We start from the raw sequence: 21,237 nt of genomic DNA on the forward strand, positions 1-21,237 counted from the left end.
CGGCCCTTCTCGCACTATTCTCTGTGATCATGACCCAGAGAATATATCAACAGTTCTTCACGCTTGAAGAACTCACATGAAATTTTAAGAAAAACAAAGCAACCAAGAACATTAAGGCGAAGAGAAGTTGTTCGTTGAGTGGTGTGGACGTTGAGGTAACTTGCACTGATTTTTGGAGAGAGTTTTGGTTAGCAAATTCTTCGTTTGAACATCAATAAAGGTATGGGTTTCTCTCATGGAATTCTTTCTCCAAGAGTACTTTCTTTCTAACGTTTCTTCAATTCTTGAAACTAAGGTTGTTCCCCTTCGTATATGCTTGTCCTTAGCTCCCTAACCAGTTTGTAGGATGGGTATGTAGTGCTGCTAGATTTTTGCATGAATGATGTGTTTAAATTAAATATGAATGTGTTTATGTGCGGGAAATCACGATAATGATCATCAAAATATGACCGGAAAAGTTGATGTATGGGCGTGTATAGGGCAGTGTTTTAGGCACTGTTTTGGGGTGTAAAAGTTGTGTATTTTATGTGTGTAATGGGTGTACAATGTGATGTTCATTATGATGAAGTATACTGAATTGAATAACCATCTTATAGCTATTTAAAATTATGAAAAAAATTGCACCTAAAAATGGTTGGAGAAGGACAAAAAAATTCCAAGCAACAATGCAATGTTAATTTTGACTAAAGTTTACTAAAAGAATCTGGAAATTTAATAAAATTTTAAAGGGGTGAGGCCACCATGATTCGAACCCGTGACCTCACCCGTGTACCTGTCAGTTCGCAAAAAAAGGGATAATAAAGGGGCTAGGGGCGGGAATCGAACCCCCGACCCCCCGTAAGCAGAAAGAAAAAAAAAGAAACGAGGCTGGGGGGAATTGAACCCCTGGCCACTGAGTTCGCGAAAAAGGGAAAAGAAATGGGACTGAGGGGAATCGAACACGCGACCTGGGGAAAGAGGGGAAGGGAATTAATTCAGTAAATTAAATGGGAGGCGTGGGATTCGAACCCACGACCTCCAAACGCGCGCGAGAGAGGGAAAAATGAGAAGAAATAAAATGTGAGGCGTGGGAATCGAACCCACGACCTCAGGGACTGGAGTAGCGAAAAAAAATAAAATAGAGGGGCTGTGGGGGTTCGAACCCACCACCTCACAGCCTCCTCCTCTTCAGCGAAAATTAAAATAAAATAAGGGGTCTGTGGGGGTTCGAACCCACAACCTCCCTATTATAGCAAGTTTAATCCTAAAAACTAAAAAGGGGTTGATGGGGCTCAAACCCCCAACCTTTCGGTTAATTAATAGTAAAAATTAAAATAGAAAATTTATCCCTTCATGTGAATATTGAGATTTAAATTAGGATTCTAATTAAAATAGAAAATTAATTCTTTCATGTGAATATTGAGATTTAAATTAGAATTCTAATTAAAATAGAAAATTAATTATTTCATGGAAATGTTGAGATTTAATTTAGAGTTCTAATGTTATGAATATTAGAAATAAAATCAATGAAAAATATAAATGAATATCCAAGTGATTCAAGATTTGGGTTCCCGTGCCCAGACCTCCGTATTGATACATAAGTCATATGTGAGTAAAATATTCAAGAATAATGCCATCTACCTAGATCAAAAATTAAGATCTTGGCATATATACAAGATACATAAGTCTTGTAATGCATAATATTAGGAAAGTAAGAATCATTTAACGAACTATAAATGAAGCCCCATGGCTTGTATGTATAGACACATAAGTCTAACATACGTTCAAAAATAAGTGAACCTAAGATATACGTAATGAAATGAAGAAATGAACATCCACGAAATAAGAGGTGAGTAACTATGAAAAATAAAGGTGCTTATAATGAAGAATGTGGTGACAATCATGGTGTGAGGCTAATGTATATGATTAGAGCAATCTCAAATGAGCCTAAGTAAATGTTATCAATACGTACTCACCAAAAAGAGTGTAAGATAATGAAGAGACCAGCCTCTATGAACACTCTAATGAAAATATTGAGTTTAAAACACTTAATACAAATGATGAGATGCGAAATCATCTATTGAGCTATGATGCCCTCATACTAGAAGCCAGCTTCCATGATGTATGAGTTGAATGTAATGGGACTTTATATGGAGCACCGATAGGCTAGCTATGAGCGGTGATGCCTTCTTTCGAGAAGGACGGAGGTTCACGTAACTCTCATGAGATGAGACTGTCCGGCTTGCCGGGTATGGGTCTACATACATCTCCTAGTCTTTGAACCTGTATTGCCACTATAGGGATCTGGCGGGGTTAAATTCCCATATACGCTAGCATGTTATTGAGTCACTTTGGCCGGTGATTCCACCTCTTTTCGGTGTGGGGGAGACACTGGATTTCATGATGCTCACATGATCTATGTCGGTTAAAGTTAAAGTTCCCAATGAATGAATGAGGCCAGCCTCAAATGAATCATATAAAGAAATGAATGATACCGAAGGTGTTAGGATAGGATAATCAAGAGGTGGGCTAGATTCAGGTAATGACATTAGGTTATTCCTGATCATTGCACAACAAACCGGATGAAAGTCTTAAACTAGATCCTAGGTATAGCTGGTGTTCACACTGGCCTATGAATGAACTGAAATGAGGTACGTATGAATGAATGAAGCAGACTCTGTGTTTGCTAAAGAAGGCTCCCTAGTTGAGGTCCCATATGTTGAGCCCTCATTTTGGAAAGTCTTAAGGTCAAGTCCATGATAATAAGGTCTCAAGGCATATGAATGAATAATATGAAAGAAGCTATGTGTCATATGTTATGTGTTATATGCAGATGTTATATGTTGTGTGCAATTTGATAATTATAATGATGCATGTCTCTCTCATGGCATAACTTTCTAATCTCAATTTGGCAAGTCCACTGACTTGACTTCCAAAAAGCATGCATGTCCCTGGTGTGTGCTTGCATATACCCATACTTAGTACAAGTGTGTACTAATTCCACACAAACATCTACATTTAGGTGCAGGCATAGGTGGACGGTAGAGCTACAGGTTCGTTGTTGCATCTATCCGAACGTCAGCATTCATCCGAAGTTTGGTAGGTCCTCATGCTTTCGAGGATGCTACTGTCTTACATTCTAGTGTAGTTTTAGAGTTGAGCTAGTGGAGCATGTTCCACTAGCATTTCTTTCCTGTTTGGGTTCAGACTTTGTATTAGTGCTATTTTGGCCGATATACAATTAATACTTAATGAATTATTTCTTTCAGTTGCTTATCTATTAAATGTTAGATGGTTGATGATGAACGATTACGAAATATAAAGAATGTTTAGCAAGTATGATTTAAGAATCAAAATTTTTTAATTTTCCGCTAAAAATAACCTATGTAAAGTAAGAATGACGTAAGTAGGCTTGTTTGCGACCTCTGAGAGGTCAACGACGCCAGTCTCGTCTGGGCTCTAGATTCCGATCGTGACAGTAACCATGCTGCGTTGGGCTGAATTATTGTACAATTCTTCGTTCAAAAAATAAGCTTGAATGACATCATTTAAAGCGTTGTATGAAAAAGAACCCCAAACTTTTGCTCAATATATATGGGGGAGCACTGCTAGTGAATTGGTGGAGGCCTACTTCACTCAACATGATACAGTTCTAGCATCGTTCAAAAATAATTTGCTCAAAGCTTAAATGAAGATGAAGAGATTTGCAGATAAACATCATACTTATTAAGTGCTTACACCAGGTGATTGGGTTTTCCTAAAATTGAAACCATACCAACAACTTTCTATGCGGCTATAAAAAGGACATAAGCTTGGATGATGATACTTTGGTCCTTTCAAGGTCATCAAACACATTGAAGAGGTGGCATATAAATTGGAGTTTCCTGTCAAGGCAAAGATATATCATGTGTTTCATGTTTCAATACTTAAGCGTTGCTTGGGGGAGCCTATCCAACAAGTAACACCATTGCAACTCCAGATTGTCTTGACTTGAGTGAGATAGATGACTTCAACCTTGAGGACAAGGTCGATTTTCAGCGTGGGAGTAATGTTGTGAACTAAATGGAGACATTTGCTACTATGAATGATAAGGAGGATGATACTAGTGATATTCACATTGACAAGCACATTGACAAGTGATGTACCGTGGTTTCACGGTACTTCCAATGCTTTTTCCTTAAGATTAGTGTGTGTCTAGGGACTTTTTGTAGTAATTTTAATGGTTTTTATATGTGTTTTGCAGGAAAGTCGTCAAAAATAGAAATGCAGAAGATTGTGCAGAAGAGGTGACCCACGAAGCCATCGATGGCCCGTCATTCCATCAACGGTCCGTAGATGGTGGTCGTCGACTGGAGGTCCAAGCATCTGGAAGCAACTCGGGGAATTTTGACCAAGTGTGGGGATACGGAAGGATCGACGGTCCGTCGACTGACCGACGAACCGTCATGGAAAACCGTCGATCAAATCAGAGATTAGTCCCATTACCCAAAGTTAAAGAAAAACTAACTGTCGAAAGATGGAGGCATCGACGGACCGTATGTGTATCGACGGACCGTGCTGTTGGTCCGTCGATTGGATCAGAGAAGATGCAAGGATGAAGGCTAACGAAGATGCTAAGTATGGACCGATGGAGGCAGTCGAGGGTCCGTCATTCCATCAATGGACCGTCAGTGGTGTCGTCAATTGAAGACTCGTTTCTAGACAGACTTTCCTTATTTAGAACTCCTTTTAGTTTAAGAGTTTATTATTATAAATAGGGTTAAAAAAATCTCATTTTCGGGGTTAGACTTTTTATTTTTTTATGCTCTTGTTATTGGAAGTTGAACTTTGGATTTTGGGAATTACTTTAAATTTCTAGAATCGATACTCAAGGTATTTTCGTTAATTCAAGTGTTATTTCTAGATTTTCTTCAAACTTGTCAAAGTAAGTATATGAATTTTTGTTTAACAACCATGAATTGTGTATTTCTAAGCAAGGGTAACTAAATCCACAACTAAGTTAGGGGGAACCATGGGTGATTAACAAGGTAAAACTAGCTCAATAAAAATTCTAGAATAGGTACTTGCATGTATTGATAATTCTTTCGTTTAGAAGTCTTTTTAACGAGTGCACGCGTTAGAACTTTCCCTATTTCTACTTGCCGGACCAAGGAGGTAGTTGATAGGAAAAAAATTATTAACATAGATTTAGTATACATTATCTAATAGACTAGTTTCAATTGGTGCGAAGTAGTAACTAAGTCATACATCGAATATGATGCTTAATATGAGGTAAAAGGTAAGGTTTAATATTTTAAACACACATAGCCGGACCAAGGTACGGAGTTAAATTCTCTAGTTGCCGGACCAAGGAAATAGAGATACATAACTTACCACTTCGCATGCAAGACACTAGGAAAAAATTGTTATAGCTAGGATCACCACGTTATGAACCTATGGGGAACACTTACACTCTAGTTACTCTCGTCACTTGATAAACACCAAAGTTTTAATCTTGCTACTTGTTTTACTTAGAAATAATTAAACATTTTTGTTTCACAAAAACCCCCCTTTATTTATCTGTTTTGGAAAGGATTTGAGTAAATAGACGTAATCGTAGACTAAAGTTAAGTCTAAACCATTTTCCTCATGGGATCCACCCCAACCTAACAATTGGGTTCTTTAATTGATACGACCGCTTATACTTCTTTAGGGAAGTATAATTTGAGCGTGTCAAATTTTGGCGCCGTTGCGGGGAATAGTGGCTTTTAGATTAACTTTAAGAACAATTACTGAAGTTTAGTCAACAATTTCCTGATTGTACTTTTTTCTCTTTGTTTTTATATCTTTCATGTCTTATATGCCAAGTACACGGAGTCGAGGAGAACCAATACTTCCATTTGATCCAGAACTGAACCGTACACTCTGAAGAATGAACGAGCCACACAATCTTGATATTATTGGTGATGGGATCAACCACCAACTTCCTTCGCCGGTTGATGCTCATAACCAAGTGATCCTGGAAAACCCTGATGAGGGCGCTCTGAGTAGACATCCTCCTGCCCCACGCCCTCAAGAGTATTATAGGGGAAATGTTAACATCGCCGATTCGGATGGACCACTTGTCCTACCTCCTCTACCACAAGGTCATTCATTCGTGGTAACTAGTAGCTTGATGCAGATGCTCACCGCTAGAGGTTTGTTTTCAGGTCTACCATCTGAAGATCGACATGCTCACATCGCCAAACTGAGGTCGGTGTGCAAGAGTTGTGTAGGGAGGCCGGACTTGGACATGGATATCATTGGATTAAAGGTGTTTCCTCTCTCACTTATGGGAGAGACCACAATTTGGTTTACTGAGTTGCCTTATAATTTGATCTATACTTGGGAGCAGTTGAGGGATGTGTTCCTAGCAAGGTGTTACCCGGTTTCTAAAAAGCTTAACCACAAAGATATGGTAAACAACTTTGTCTCATTGCCTAGGGAGTCGGTAAGTAGTTCTTGGGATAGGTTCACCTCCTTTCTGAGAAGTGTCCCAAACCACCGCATTGATGATGAATCGTTCTTGATACAATTGCGGGTGGTTCTTATGGTGAGTTCACTTGTGCAGAGATCGCGGAAAAGTTGGAGAAAATTTCCCGAAACAACAAGGCTTGGAGCACTAGGAAGTCAGACACTGGGAGAAACACCTTTGCAGTGCAAGCTACACACAACCTGTCCACAAATGAGATTCGTGAAGAAATGGCTCAAATGAGAACTGAGCTTGGGTTAGTATTGAAACATGTCACTGTGGTGCAGAGAAAGTGAATGCGGTGAATTATTTGACTAAGGCACCACCGCCGGTAGATGAATTTTACTAAGAGGAAGACTCTTATGTAGTGAATGAGCGACAGGGAGTTTCCGACCGAACGACCAAGGATCCAATCAGGAGAATTGGAACCAATATCAAGGAAATCAAGGTCGGAACTATGGGAATTACAGCCGAGAGGGTCACTATGTTCGAGATGGAAACTAGAACCGCGACAACAACTTCAACCGGGGTATCTATGATAATAGAAATGATCGGAGTGGGCCCTATGTTTCACCTCAAAATCGGGAAGTTGATCCTAGGGATGTTGGAGGTAGTATGACGCGACTTGAGGAAATGTTGGAAAAGATGATGATGAGGTTTGATGCTAGTGATGAGCACGCCAAAGAGTTGAGAGGTTATTTAGCTAATACTGGGAAAAGGTGGATGCACATGCAATCTCAATCAAGCATCTTGAGTTTATAATGGTCCAATTGTCTTCTACTATGAACCCACGCCACTGGGTACTCTTCCTAGCAATATCATCCAAAATCCAAAAAATGATAGACATTGCATGTCATTCACTACTCGAGGGGGTAAGCAAACCATTGACGTATGCCGTCTTGCGTAGAAGATGAGATGAGAGGAGATGATGTGGTAGAGGAAGTTAGTGGTGATTTGGTAGACAATCGGGGAAAGAAGCTGAGATACCCCAAAAGGTGACTCCTATTCCTAGACCACCACCTCCATTCCCGCAAAGATTGGTGAAAAAGACTGAGGATGGTAAATATCGATGTTTTGTTACTATGTTAAAAAGCTTTCCATCACTGTCCCTTTGATAGAAGATCTTGAACAAATAACCAGTTACGCCAAGTTCATGAAAGATATGGTCACTATGAAGAGATCAGTTAGTTTTGAGTATGATGATTGGATGCAACATTGTAGTGATATTGCTACAAGGTCTCTTGTGCAAAAGAAAGAATATCCGAGTGCTTTCACTACTACATGTACAATTTGGTTGTTACACTTTGATACAACATTATGTGATCTTGGGGCAAACAAAAATTTCATGTCTCTCTCTATTTACAAGAAGTTGGGTTTGGGTGACCCAAAGCCACTGCGATACGGCTACTGATGGCCGATCGAATGGTGAAGAGGCCTATTGGGATACTCCATGATGTGGTAGTGATAGTGGAGTCATTTATTTTTCCGGTCGATTTTGTGATTCTTGATCCAAAGGTGGACTTTGAGGAGCCTATTATTCTTGGGAGGCCGTTCCTTGCTACCGGTTGTGCCTTGGTTAATATGGAGAAAAGGCAGATGAAATTTTAGTTGAACAATGATGAAGCGACTTTCAACATCTGTAGGTCTATGAGGTAGAGCGGTGAGCTCCAATCGGTATCGGCGATATCCCACAAGGTTGAGAGTTCATCCGAGGTACAAATAGTAGAGCTTATTAGTGTTGAGGCACTAGCGGCAGTGATCATGAATTTTATAAGTGATTGTATCGAAGAGTATGGGTCATTGGTTGCGGCACTTGATCGAGGTGATGTTCGGTTCAAACGAAAGAAATTGGACTTAGGTATGAAACATAGCGAGTCTCCACCCGCAAAACTATCTATTGAGGAGGCACAAAAATTGGATCTTAAAGGTCTACCACCTCATCTAAGGTATGTTTTCTTGGGAAAAGGTGAGACTTTGCCGGTAATCATTGCATCGGATTTGAATGTGGAGCGAGCCATTGGTTGGACTATTGCGGACATTATTGGAATTCCACCCTGTATTTGTTCACACAAAATCCAACTCATGCCCGATAATAAGACAAGTATAGAGCATCAAAGACGATTAAATCCACCTATGCAAGAGGTAGTGAAGAAGGAGATTATTAAGTGGTTGGATGCCGGGGTCATATATCCGATTGTCGATAGTAGTTGGGTTTGTTGTCAGTGTGTGCCTAAAAAGGGGGGAATGACTGTGGTCCCTAATGAGAAGAATGAGCTTGTTCCAATGAGGCCGGTGACCGGATGGAGAGTTTGTATGGATTACCGGAAGTTGAATGCATGGACTGAGAAAGACTATTTTCCGATGCCCTTCATGGATCAGATGTTGGATAGGCTTGCAGGAAAGGGGTGGTATTGTTTTCTTGATGGGTATTCGTGTTACAACCAAATCTCTATTGCACCGGAGGATCAAGACAAAACCACCTTTACTTGTCCTTATGGAACTTTTGCGTTCAAGAGAATTCCTTTTGGATTGTGTAATGCACCGGCTAATTTTCAGAGATGTATGATGTCAATATTCTCCGATATGGGGGACGACACAATTGAGGTGCTTATGGATGATTTTTCAGTGGTTGCCAACTCCTTTGAGCATTGTTTGAGTCACTTGACCGAGGTTCTCAAGAGGTGTGAAGATTGCAACCTCGTGCTAAATTGGGAGAAATGTCACTTCATGGTGAAAGAGGGTATTTTATTGGGTCATCGCATCTCAGAGAAGGGTATAGAGGTTGATCAAGCCAAAGTTGAAGTGATATAGAGACTTCCTCCACCCATCTCTGTAAAAGGTATGAGGAGTTTTCTTGGGCATGCGGGCTTCTACCAGAGGTTTATCAAGGATTTTTCAAAATTTGCACATCCTCTATGCAAGTTACTTGTGAAAGAGTGTAAATTTTATTTTGATGAATCTTGTTTGAAAGTGTTTGGTGAGTTGAAGGAGAAGTTGGTGTCTGCGCCCATTATTATTTTTCCGGATTGGAGTAATACATTTGAGGTTATGTGTGATGCTAGTGGGGTTGCTCTTGGTGTAGTTTTGGGTCAAAGAAGGGATAAAATCCTTCACCCAATTTATTACGCTAGTAGTTCCCTTAATGAATCTCAAAAGAACTATATTGTGATTGAGCAAGAGCTCCTTGCGGTGGTTTTTTGCTTTCGATAAATTTCGTTCCTATTTGTTTGGCACGAGAGTCATAGTGCATAATGATCATTCTGCTTTGAGATATCTCATGGCAAAAAAGGATTCAAAGCCAAGGTTGATTAGATGGATATTAATGTTGCAAGAATTTGACTTTGAAGTGAAATACAAAAAAGGGACCGAAAATCAAGTTGCCGATCACTTGTCCCGATCAGAAGATGAAGCTATGCGAGAGTTGGTGAAAATTCTGAAATTGATGATACTTTCCCTGATGATCATGTTTTGGCCGCTTTTCGTGACATGATTCCATGGTTCGCTGATTTTGCGAATTATTTGGCTAGTGATATAGTACCATCAGACTTGTCCTTTCATCAAAGGAAAAAGTTCATGCATGATGTGAAATAGTTCTTTTGGGATGATCCATATTTATATAGGAGTTGTGCTAATGGTCTTATTCGCCGTTGTGTGCCGGAAGTTGAGATGTTAATTGTTTTGGAGGCATGCCACTCCTCGCCTGTGGGTGGGCATCATAGTGGTATCCGGACTGCCCATAAAATCTTGCAATGTGGCTACTATTGGCCAAACATCCACCAAGATGCTCATGAGTTCGCCAAGGCATGTGATAGGTGCCAAAGAGATGGAGGTATTTCTAGAAGGCAAAAGCTCCCTTTAAATCATATTCTTGTAATTGAGTTGTTTGATGTGTGGGGGCATTGACTTTATGGTCCCTTTTGTGAGTTCTCATGGGGTGAAGTACATTCTTGTGGCAGTTGATTATGTGTAAAAATGGGTGGAAGTCATAGAACTTGCAAACAATGAAGGGAAGAGTGTCATCGCGTTCCTGAAAGAGAACATATTTTTCGGATTTGGCACCCTTAGAGCCATTATTAGTGATGGGGATCCCACTTTTGCAACAAGTTGTTCAAAGGGTTGTTGGAGAAATATGGGGTTCGCCATAATGTAGCCACTCCTTACCATCCTCAGACTAGTGGGCAAGTTGAGGTATCAAACAGAGAAATCAAGAAAATTCTGGCGAAAACGATGAATGCTAGTAGAACGGATTGGTCAAGGAGGCTTGATGATGCTCTTTGGGCCTACAGGACAGCATGCAAGACTCCCATAGGTATGTCTCCATACCAACTTGTATATGGGAAGGCTTGTCACTTGCCGATTGAGTTAGAGCATAAGGCCATGTGGGCAATGAAGAAACTGAAGATGGATTGGAATGAAGCAGTAGAACAGAGATGAAATGGTTTAAATGAGCTTGATGAGTTCCGCTTGAAGGCATATGAAAGTTCAGCCCTCTACAAAGAAAACATGAAGAAGTACCATGACCAAATGATTGAAAGGCGCAAATTTGGGTTGGGGATTTGGTGCTTCTGTTCTACTCTAGGTTGCGCTTGTTTCCGGGCAAATTCAAGTCCAAATGGACTTGTCCATTCTTGATCACTCAAGTATTCCCTCATGGTGCGGTTGAGTTGGAGAACAAAGAGGTGCAAGGTTCAACGTAAATGGGCAAAGAATCAAAATCTACCTCGGGCATGCAAAAAATGCGAATGAAGTGGTTGAGGCATACCATATTGATGAAGTCTGAGTAATCAAGAGTCTTGCGTTGTGCCGCGACGTTAAATCAAGCGTTGATTGAGAGGCAACCTAATATGTATCCTCTAACCAATATTTGTTTTTTTCTTGTCTTTATAGGAATCGTCGCATTATTTCGGTTTCATTTAATGTCATGTGTGGATTTTCTTTTATTTCTTTTAGGGTGTTGGCTAGAGATTAGTCTAGGGTCCGTGTATAAAAAGTTTTCAGAAAATACAAAAAGAATGGCTTATTGGGTGCTCAATGTGCAGGGACCAAACCTAAGGAAATCTGCAGAATTTGGTCTGGTGCACTGATCTACGGACCAATCGATGGACCGTCGATGGCGTCCGTGGATCCCAGGTAAGATTTTTGATTTTGTCTAATTTAGGGCACAGTCGACGGACCGTCGACGGGGAATCATTAGTTCCACAGAACCCATGACGCGACCCGACCCGATCGTCTATATATTAATATAACACCCTTTCAGTTACACCCAACTTTTTAAATTCTCCCCAACAGTTTCCCTCCCCTTATTCTCTTACTCCCCCACTCACTCCCACATAAAATCCTCCATAATTCCGTTCTGATTTCCCATCTTCTCCAAAAATCCCTTAGTTTCCCAAACACTTCTCTCCCAAATTTCCATCCTTTTCTTTAATTTTTCCGATTGGTGTTCAAAGGCGGGATCGGTATTGTTATTGCAAAGTTCATCCTCACATTCACTCCACTACAGCGTACAGGTATGCCATCTCATCCGCTCAATGAATTCTCATTCATTTGCATGCTAAAATGATGAAACAGTCTGTGGGTCTTGACTTCGAGACAAAATTGCATAATTAACTTGTTAAAAATTGGGTCCCTTGTCCCTTAGAATGATGGAAAGTGAATGGGTTGGGGTGCTAGTGTCTAAATAAACTGTGTTATGTGTTTTTTTGGTTTTTCGACTTAGGGCTTGATTGTCTCTTAGAATCTAGGATTGAAATTGGAATTATCGAAGCCCTAGGAATAACGAAATTGTATGTTGATTTCTATATGAACATGATGTGTCTTGATATGCTTGAAATTGTCCTTTGTGGGGTGCCAAAAATGGCATAACAAAATTTGTCTTTGACCGATAGTACGAGACCTCGTGTATGGAACGCCGGTCAATCGACGGACCGTCGATGGGGTCCGTCGATAGCTGCATCCTACATTTGTTCCTAACTGAAACCATGTATTCTGCTACATTCTAAATTTTTCTAAGTGTCCAATGACGGAAGTGGACTACGGTCCGTAAATTCATCGATAGACCATTCTACACGTCCGTCGTTTTTAACTGCAAGCACTGTGGACCTTTAACTTCAGAATTTTGCTAAGTGTCCACCGACGGACCCTATCGACTGACCGTCGTTTCATCGACGGACCATCGATAGTGCCTGTCTTCCTGTTCAGCAGTTCTGCACTTCCCTGTGCCTTTAGTTCCAAATTTGGTTTTTGTTTCTCTTGTGTGTATAGGATCACTAGAATGAATCTAATAACTCTTCCTTAGAAGTATCAATAAGACGGATTTAGTCTACTCCAGAGTACGGTACAAATTCGTGGCACCTTCACGCTAGATGGTGATTGGCTTGTCGGACGATAAGCGTGATCCCGAATATGTGCCACTAGGCACCCAGACACCGACACGTGCTGTTGGGACCACTCGAGGCACGCCCAAGAAGGTGTCATCCGGCGTAGTCACTGCCTCCTAGTCTGATGAGGAACGTACACTGACTGATACACCCTCTAGGTTTGCCTCGGGTTCTGAAGGAGCGTCTGGCTCTGAGGAGGCTTCCGATGCTAAATCGGCCCACTCTACACGGTCAAATGATGCCACTGCCTCCAGTTCTGGTTCAGAGGGTGCCACTATTCCAGATGCACCTGCCCACCCTGCCTCGCCTGATGAGGCCCAGAGTTCGTAGTGCGCTCCGTCACCCCCACATGAGGATCCTTCACCAGTTGTTGATCATCCTAACCGGTGTTGCGTAAAGGGGAAGCACCAGATATACAGGGACGCCAACATGATCTCTTCACTCCCCCATCAGCTAGAGTGGATGGCTCGGAGCGTGGGACGCTATAGTGAGGAGTTGGTGTGAGATTTCTATGCTTCTTACGTAGCGACTCTTAGGGCTTCCTTGGATAGGCAGTCTAATCCCGCAAACAAGCTCCACTTACCTATGTTCGAGTCCGTGGCCGCGGAATGGACATATCTTAAACCACCATTCGTCGTTTCTTATACGATGCTCATACTGATGCCACCAGGGTCCCCCTCACCCCCGAGTTTGACTATAGGTGGAAACTAATTAAAGAGGGCCATTTTCAGCGAGACAAGGATTTGAGAGTGACCACCAAGAGGTGGATCGCCCAGCACATTTCCATAGATTATGAGGGTACAAAGTGGGTGCTGGAGCCAAGAGGCCTTATCAAGAAGGCCAATCTCACATTTGCTGCCAAGTTAATCTGGGTCTTGGCCCGCCACCGCCTATCCCCCACAGCTTCTGACAACATTTTTACGTGGGATAGAATGGTTTTGGTTGCTGCTATGGTCGCAGGGTTTGAGGTTGATTTTCCGAGGCTGTTGTTGGCAGTCATCTATGAGAGGGCTTTTAAGGCCTCGACCACTTACCCCTTTCCCTATATGATTTTTGAGTTGTGCAGGGCCACTGGAGTGCCCATCTGGCACATTGATGTTTTCTGAACTCCTACTAGGACAGTGGACATCGGTCTCATCAGGGATGAGGCCAATGAGGTGGCACCAAATAAGGGGCCCCGAGTGGAGGTGAAGATGTTGGGTGAGAACTTTGCGAATAAGGTAGAGTAAGCCCAAGGTGCTGATCATCCTGCTTCAGAGCCTACCGACACCACCCCAGTTGAGTCTGCCCCGGTCACTAGTGGAGCACCAAGTTCCTCCCGATCTACACCATCAGCAGCACTAGTCCCGATTGCTAGGGTCCAGAATCTAGATGCCCAGATGGCCAGATTGCTGCATCATATCCAGCCTTGGATGCAGAAGTCCATTGTCAAGGCTGAAGATCGGATTGAGAAGAAGATTGCCCAGCAGACTGAGCGGCAGATCCTGGCAGTCCACCAGCGCCTCGATGAATTTTAGTTGAGAGTCCTCGCACAGCCAGCCCCCACTATTGATTTGACGACTCTCCAAGCTGCTGTGGCTAGTTTGAGGGCTGATGTGGATGCCATTTTGGATGTGCGGGTGCCCGAGTGTGAGGCCATACCTGCGGAGCCTGCTGAGGATACGGTTCTTGCAGCACTGTTCACTACCTCTCCTGCACCACCTCCCCCCTCCACATGAGCGTGTCAAGAGGCACCGGTCCATAGAGAGTGAGGAGGCTCGGGCTAGGAAGAAGGAGCACACTGAGTTGAAGGCCGCGAGGAGAGGTTTTTTGGCAGATGAGGAGGCCCGGCAGATGAAGGCGTGTGAGTTAACTGCTGGGGCGTCTAGCTCTTGGCTTGATGATGTTGAGAGGAGCACCACTGAGGATGCTGACATTGTTGCGGACACTTCCGATGGTGTCCCTACTACTGATAGAGCGGGTTCCGAGAAATCAGACCTGTTAACTTGTTGATCGTCGGTGCTATGCGCCTCAGGTTTGCATCACCTACCACCTTGTCTTATATTATTATGCATTGGGGAGAATTGCATGCTTTCTTCTTGGGGGTGGGGTAAATGGAAAGCGAGTGCTAGGGTGAAGTTGAGTAGCCCAACTCACGATCCTTTCTTGGGGTGTTCTTGCCTGTGTTCTTTTGCCCCAAGAGAATGGTTATTTTACTGTTGAACCGGCATGTAAGTATCTTGTACAAAGTATGAATGTGAAATCTGAAGCATGATGGCTAAATACAATGATATCCCGTTCTAAATAGAATTCTGGCATGATTAGGCATAGTGAATGTTGAATGTCTTGGCTCTAAGCATGACATAGAGATACACCATTGTATGACTCTCAATCTAACACTCGAACTAGGTGTCCGATAATCTGGTAGGGTAATGAGGTGCTAAGAGAGTGTGAGGAAAGTTGAATAGTCCACTGTTGATACCTAGCTAGAACTTGCCCGGTTAGTCCTGCAAAAAGTAATCTGTGTTAGACAATTAGGAAAGTATCACAGGCCCTTGTTCAATTAGTCAATCATTAGCCTAAATAAAAGAAAACCAAATGAAATTAATCCCTTTTTGATCCAATTGATTTGAGCTTACAATGGACTTTTCTTTTTTACCCCAACTCGTCTTTTCTGGGTATAATGTGTTGGTCCTGGTCTCTCCTTGGACATGTGCAACTCAACTTAGGCCAAATACATAAGTTGAGGGTGGCTAATGCAGAAACTAATCTCGTCTTGTCCCTGAACCAACCTTAGGTATTGTGTACCTCGACTCATGGCAAAGCGAAGAGTTGAGGGTGGATATTATGAGTAATGTTCCAAAAAGTGGGGTTGAAAGAATTAATGTGAAAGGAAAAAAGAATAAAAATAGTGAAGAAGAGAAGTGACTCAATCAAAGTTGAAAACAAGTGGAGAATTTAAAAAAAAAAGAGAAGTCATTTGCACAAGAGGAGAAAGAAAGGAGAAAACAAGGCAAATAATACAAGAAAAGGAAGAATAGGGTATAATAGACAATGAAAGAGGTATGACACTTAGCCGTAATTTCATGGAAGGAAACAAGTCACTAAAATGCATCCATATGTACCATACCTGACCTTGAGCCTACGTTACAAGCCAAGAAAGTCCTATCGTGATCCTAAGAGTCTAATATGGTGAACTTAAAGTAGTGAAAATAAGGGCAAGCCTATGGCGACAAATATCAATTAGGTGTGAAGTTGTTCTGAGAGTGAGTGTTGAATAATGATCCTCATACTCAAATTTGAAACCACCGTGTGAAAAAGGAGGATATGTTTTGAAGTGAGAACACTAGTTGCAATATTGGAGAGTTAGTGCCTTTATGAGAGATCAAAGAGTAGAGGTGTCGGCGTGGTGAGTTTGTGTCATTGTCTGATCCAAATGAGTGAGACTAAGAGTGATATCATGCATTAAAGCAATGAAAATAATAGTCATTGATAGCCATATGATTGCGAAAGCTTAAATGAGGATACTTTTGTACAAAGGTGTTGTGGTGAGTCATAGTGCGTCGCTTGAGGATAAACAACGAATTTAAGTTGAGGGTGTTGATGTACCGTAGTTTCACAATACTTCCAATGCTTTTTTCATAAGTTTAGTGTGTGTCTAGGGACTTTTTGTAGTAATTTAATAGTTTTTATATGTGTTTTGCAGGAAAGTCGTCGAAAACAGAAATGCAGAAGATTGTGCAGAAGAGGTGACCCACGAAGCCATCGACGGCCCGTCGTTCCATTGACCGTCCGTATGTGGTGGTTGTTGATTGGAGGTCCAAGCATTTTGAAGCAACTCGGGAAGTTCTTACAAAGTGTGGGGATACCTTAGGATAACTGACGGACCGTCCTGGCAAACCGTTGATCAAATCAGAGATTAGTCCCAGTACCCGAAGTTGAAGAAAAACTAAGTGTGGAACGACGGGGGCATCGACGGACCGTATGTGTATCGAAGGACCGTGCTGTTGGTCCATCGATTATATCAGAAAAGATACAAGGATGAAGGCTGAAGAAGATGCTAAGTATGGATCGACGGAGGTAGTCGATGGTCCGTCGTTCCATCGACGGACCGTCAGTGCTGTCGTCGATTGAAGATGCATTTCTAGACAAACTTTCCTCATTTAGAACTCCTTTTAATTTAGGAGTTTATTATTATAAATAGTGTTAAAAAACCTCGTTTTTGGGGTTAGACTTTTTGTTATTTTTCATACTCTTGTTATTGGAAGTTGAACTTTGGATTTTAGAAGTTACTTCAAGTTTCTAGAATCGATTCTCAAGATATTTTCGTTAATTCAAGTGTTATTTCTGGATTTTCTTCAAACTTGTCAAAGTAAGTACTGAATTCTTGTTTAACAACCATGAAGTGTGTATTTCTAAGCATGGGTAACTAAATCCACAACTAGGGTTGTGGGAACCATGGGTGATCAACAAGGTAAAACTAGCTAAATAAAAATTCTAGAATAGGTTCTTGCATGTATTGATAATTCTTTCGTTTAGAATTCTTTTTAACGAGTGCACGCGTTAGAACTTGCAATATTTCTACTTGCTGGACCAAGGAGGTAGTTGATAGGAAAAGAATTATCAACATAGATTTAGTATACACTATCTAATAGGATAGTTTTGATTGGTGCGAAGTAGTAACTAAGTCATACATCGAATAGGATGCTTAATATGAGGTAAAAGGTAAGGGTTAGTAATTTAAACACACGTAGCTGGACCAAGGTACGGAGTGAAATTCTCTAGTTGTCGGACCAAGGAATTAGAGATAAATAACTTACCACTTCGCATGCAAGAAACTAGGAAAGAATTGTTATAGCTAGGATTACCACGTTATGAACCTATGGGGAACACTTGAACCCTAGTTATTCTCATCACTTGATAAACACCAAAGTTTTAATCTGCTACTTGTTTTACTTAGAAATAATTGAACATTTTTGTTTCACAACCCCCCCGGTTTAATTAACTATTTCCGAAAAGGACTTGAGTAAATAGACGTAATCGTAGACTAAAGTTAAGTCTAAACCATTTTCCTCGTGGGATCGACCCCAACCTAACAATTGGGTTCTTTACTTGATACGACCACTTATACTTCTTTAGGGAAGTATAATGGGAGCATATCAACAAGCGACGTCGGAGTTCTAGAAGTGTAATTCCACCTAAAAGGTTGGAAAATTACTTTTGGGCAGGAAGAAAGTCATATGTGCAAAGCGATGATTAGTTGCGAAAGTTCTATAAAAATGTGAAAATGTTGGTAGGAAAGAGTAGGCAGTTAATTATGAATCTGAAAGTTTTCTCCCACTTTTCTATCTTCTCGACCCCATTCTAGGCTATATATAGCGCTTTTTGTATTGTAAAAGTTCAGAGTGCTATGCATCATTTTTATTTTACTTATTTTCCTTCTCTTCTTTACTTTTTAAATTTTACAGGAACATCAAACAAGTTTCATCGAACATACATGCATGTACGATTAAGAGGAAAATTCAAAATGACTAAAACAACAACAATCATAAAGAAGAGAAAGATAACAAGCAACAGAAAAAAACAACAAAATTGATACAACACACTGAAAGAAAATTTAGAGATGAGGAGAAGAGATCTTAGAAAGAACTAAAACGTCGCAACTCTTTTACTTTGTCTGTTCTTCTTCAGATGATGGAATGTTATTTATTTATGAAAAGAGAAAAAGATGATTTCTCATGATATTTCTGAAGATACTGATGTAAATCACATGATAATCAAATTTCTTCAAAATATAAAGAATTTTTGAAAGGATGTTGCATTATAATTTCTTCTACAAAATTTATGTATTGAGGGAAAAAATCATTTTGATTGAAAAACTTACAGAAAGAATACTGAGTGGTCTAACAGAAAGAAAAATTATTTATAGAGAGTTTAATTTATTTATGGAATTCATATTAAATTAGGAGGAGAATAAGGAAAAATCTGGAGTGTCGGGTTGCTAGAGTGTGTATTCATGAAGATGCAATATATATTTCACAAAGTGAATCAGCAACAACGCAACGTACTCGAATTTCTATGGAATAGAATAATCATGACAACATCAACATTATTGTAGTTGATTTGATGAGAAATAGGGAAGGAGGAGAAAGTCCATAGTATACACATATATGTTGATATGTTTGTACTATGGTTTTTCTCTTCCTTCCTGATTTCTCATCAAATCAACTACCATAACGCAGATGTTATCATGACTATTCTGTTCCATAACAACCTCAGTAAGTAGTGCTGCTACTGATTCACTTTGCAAAAAAAATATTAAAAAATACAACATCTCCTTGAAGACACATTGTTGCCACCTGATACGCCATTTTTACTACAAAAAAATAGCGTTTAGCGATAAATATCTAGCGATAACCATAAATTCGTGGCTATCTGTTGGGTTTTAAAAGGTGTGAATGGAAAATGAAGAGTTGAGACTTTTATGAAAGGTTGCGACTTTTATGAAAAGTTGCGACTTTTATGAAACGTAATTTTATGAAAAGTTGTGATTTTTATGAAAGGTGACAACCTTTATGAAAGATTGTTACTTTTTCAAAGTTGTGACCTTTTCAGTTAGACACAATAAGAACCTTTTTGCACTACTCTTTGTTTTCGATAAATTGAGGGATTTCCTCTCATTTTGAAGATAGAATTTCTGGACTTCTTCTACTACTACTAAATTTAGTATTCTAAGTGTAATTTACTGCCGTTGAGTGGCTCGCTGACACCAACATTTTGGGTATCAATACACTGGAGATTGAGATAATTGTATCCTTGGAGGACATATTCCAAATCAAATCTCAGATACTAGAGGGAAATAGTTTCCTTAAGGGGACACTATGCATTCAGTGGGCTTGATCTTCTTTCTGTTTTTCCAGATTTTGGAATGTGTTACAAATTTTAAATTCGTGAATTAATTTTTATTTTTCTGTTCTTTACTGGTTAATTAAACTTTGGTAACTTTGTGTTTCTGCAAAATTTGGTGGAATCAATAAGCTTTTTTAAACATGGATTGACAATAATTCTTCTTTATGAAAAATATTTCGTATATTTTTCTAATCTATTTCTGATTCTAGTATCTCTACTAGTTTTGATTTTCTTGTTGTGAAAATGTTCGTATACTTTGTTGTGCCTTATCAAGTTCTTCAAAGTTTTGATCTATATATCTTAGGAAAACAAAATGAACAACAATCACTACAAAAAACCCTACATAGCAGGGGTTTATTTTACATATTGCAGGGGTTAGGAACCCCCACAATTTGTTGTAGCAGAGGTTTCAACAACATCCGCTATTAGGTCTGTCACAATTAATCTTTGGGGGGTTTTCACTAACCCTTGTAACAAGGGGCAGGGTTCATTTTGTAGTAGTTTGAACCCCCATAGATTCATAAATAGCGGGGGTTGAATCCAACAATTTGTGAATTATCTTTCTATAATTTTGCCTTCAGTGAAACAATTCTTTTGACTGAAGCCTTAAGTTAATTAAGCCAATAATAGTTTAACAAACCATAAATTTACTATTGCTTCCAAGAATAAAGAAAAATTAAGGAGAACCTTCACATTGCTAACATAAACTTGCTTGCATATCATTTGGTTGTGAAAACTTTAATTATGTCATACAAATGTATTCAACTCCACCATGAGTACACAAATGTTATCCTTACTACTCCTATCAATTGCTAAACAATCATTCTCTCTAAGCATTATGATTCGATCCATCATACAGTTACATTATCGAAACTAATTGCTAAACACATCATTCTCTCTAAGTCAAGTTTCTTTCCTGCATGAACTGCTCTGTCTTGTCTACATCTTTCGGGGTGTCAACATTGTGAGTCTCATGGTCCACTTTTATCACCTGCATATAGGATGAGATCCATACACTATAAAAACACTCATAAATCAATTGGAACGAGTAAATGGATAAGTCAAGCTTGCATATTTAGTACCTTTATCTTGTATCCATTGTCAAGGACCTTCAATATAGACGTATCACCCAATACCTGAATTCCAAGGTGCAACAAATAGGGAAACTGAGGATTAACCATGCCAGAACTGAAGTTTGCACAAAAGTGATCAGGTTTATCACACGGTAGACAAGAAATACCACTGCAATAAACTTTTAAGAAAATCAGAACTAACTTATTAGAAGGGATTAGATTGCATAACCACGACTATCAACCGTACATTTAACACGATTTGAACAAATGCATCTAAGGTTTCAAAGACGTCACAACAATGCTAAATACCGCATCTGGTGTAGCCTACATAAATACGGAGTCCTCTAGAAAATTAACAACACTTCATAAATGGAAAACTATACCAAGTCAAATACTAATTTAAACTAGACCAATATAGTTTTATATT

The 21,237-nt window shown here is 40.1% G+C and overlaps 2 pseudogenes; one reads left to right on the forward strand and one right to left on the reverse strand.

Moving 5' to 3' along the window:
• The first annotated feature begins 14,228 nt into the window (after positions 1 to 14,228).
• On the forward strand, positions 14,229 to 14,841 carry LOC114077172 (annotated as a pseudogene).
• Positions 14,842 to 20,635: 5,794 nt separating this feature from the next.
• LOC114077173 overlaps positions 20,636 to 21,237 on the reverse strand; it is a 40,390-nt pseudogene continuing 39,788 nt past the window's right edge.

This window comes from Solanum pennellii, chromosome 5 (genome assembly GCF_001406875.1).
Source record: "Solanum pennellii chromosome 5, SPENNV200".
In the NCBI taxonomy this organism is placed as follows: Eukaryota; Viridiplantae; Streptophyta; class Magnoliopsida; order Solanales; family Solanaceae; genus Solanum; species Solanum pennellii.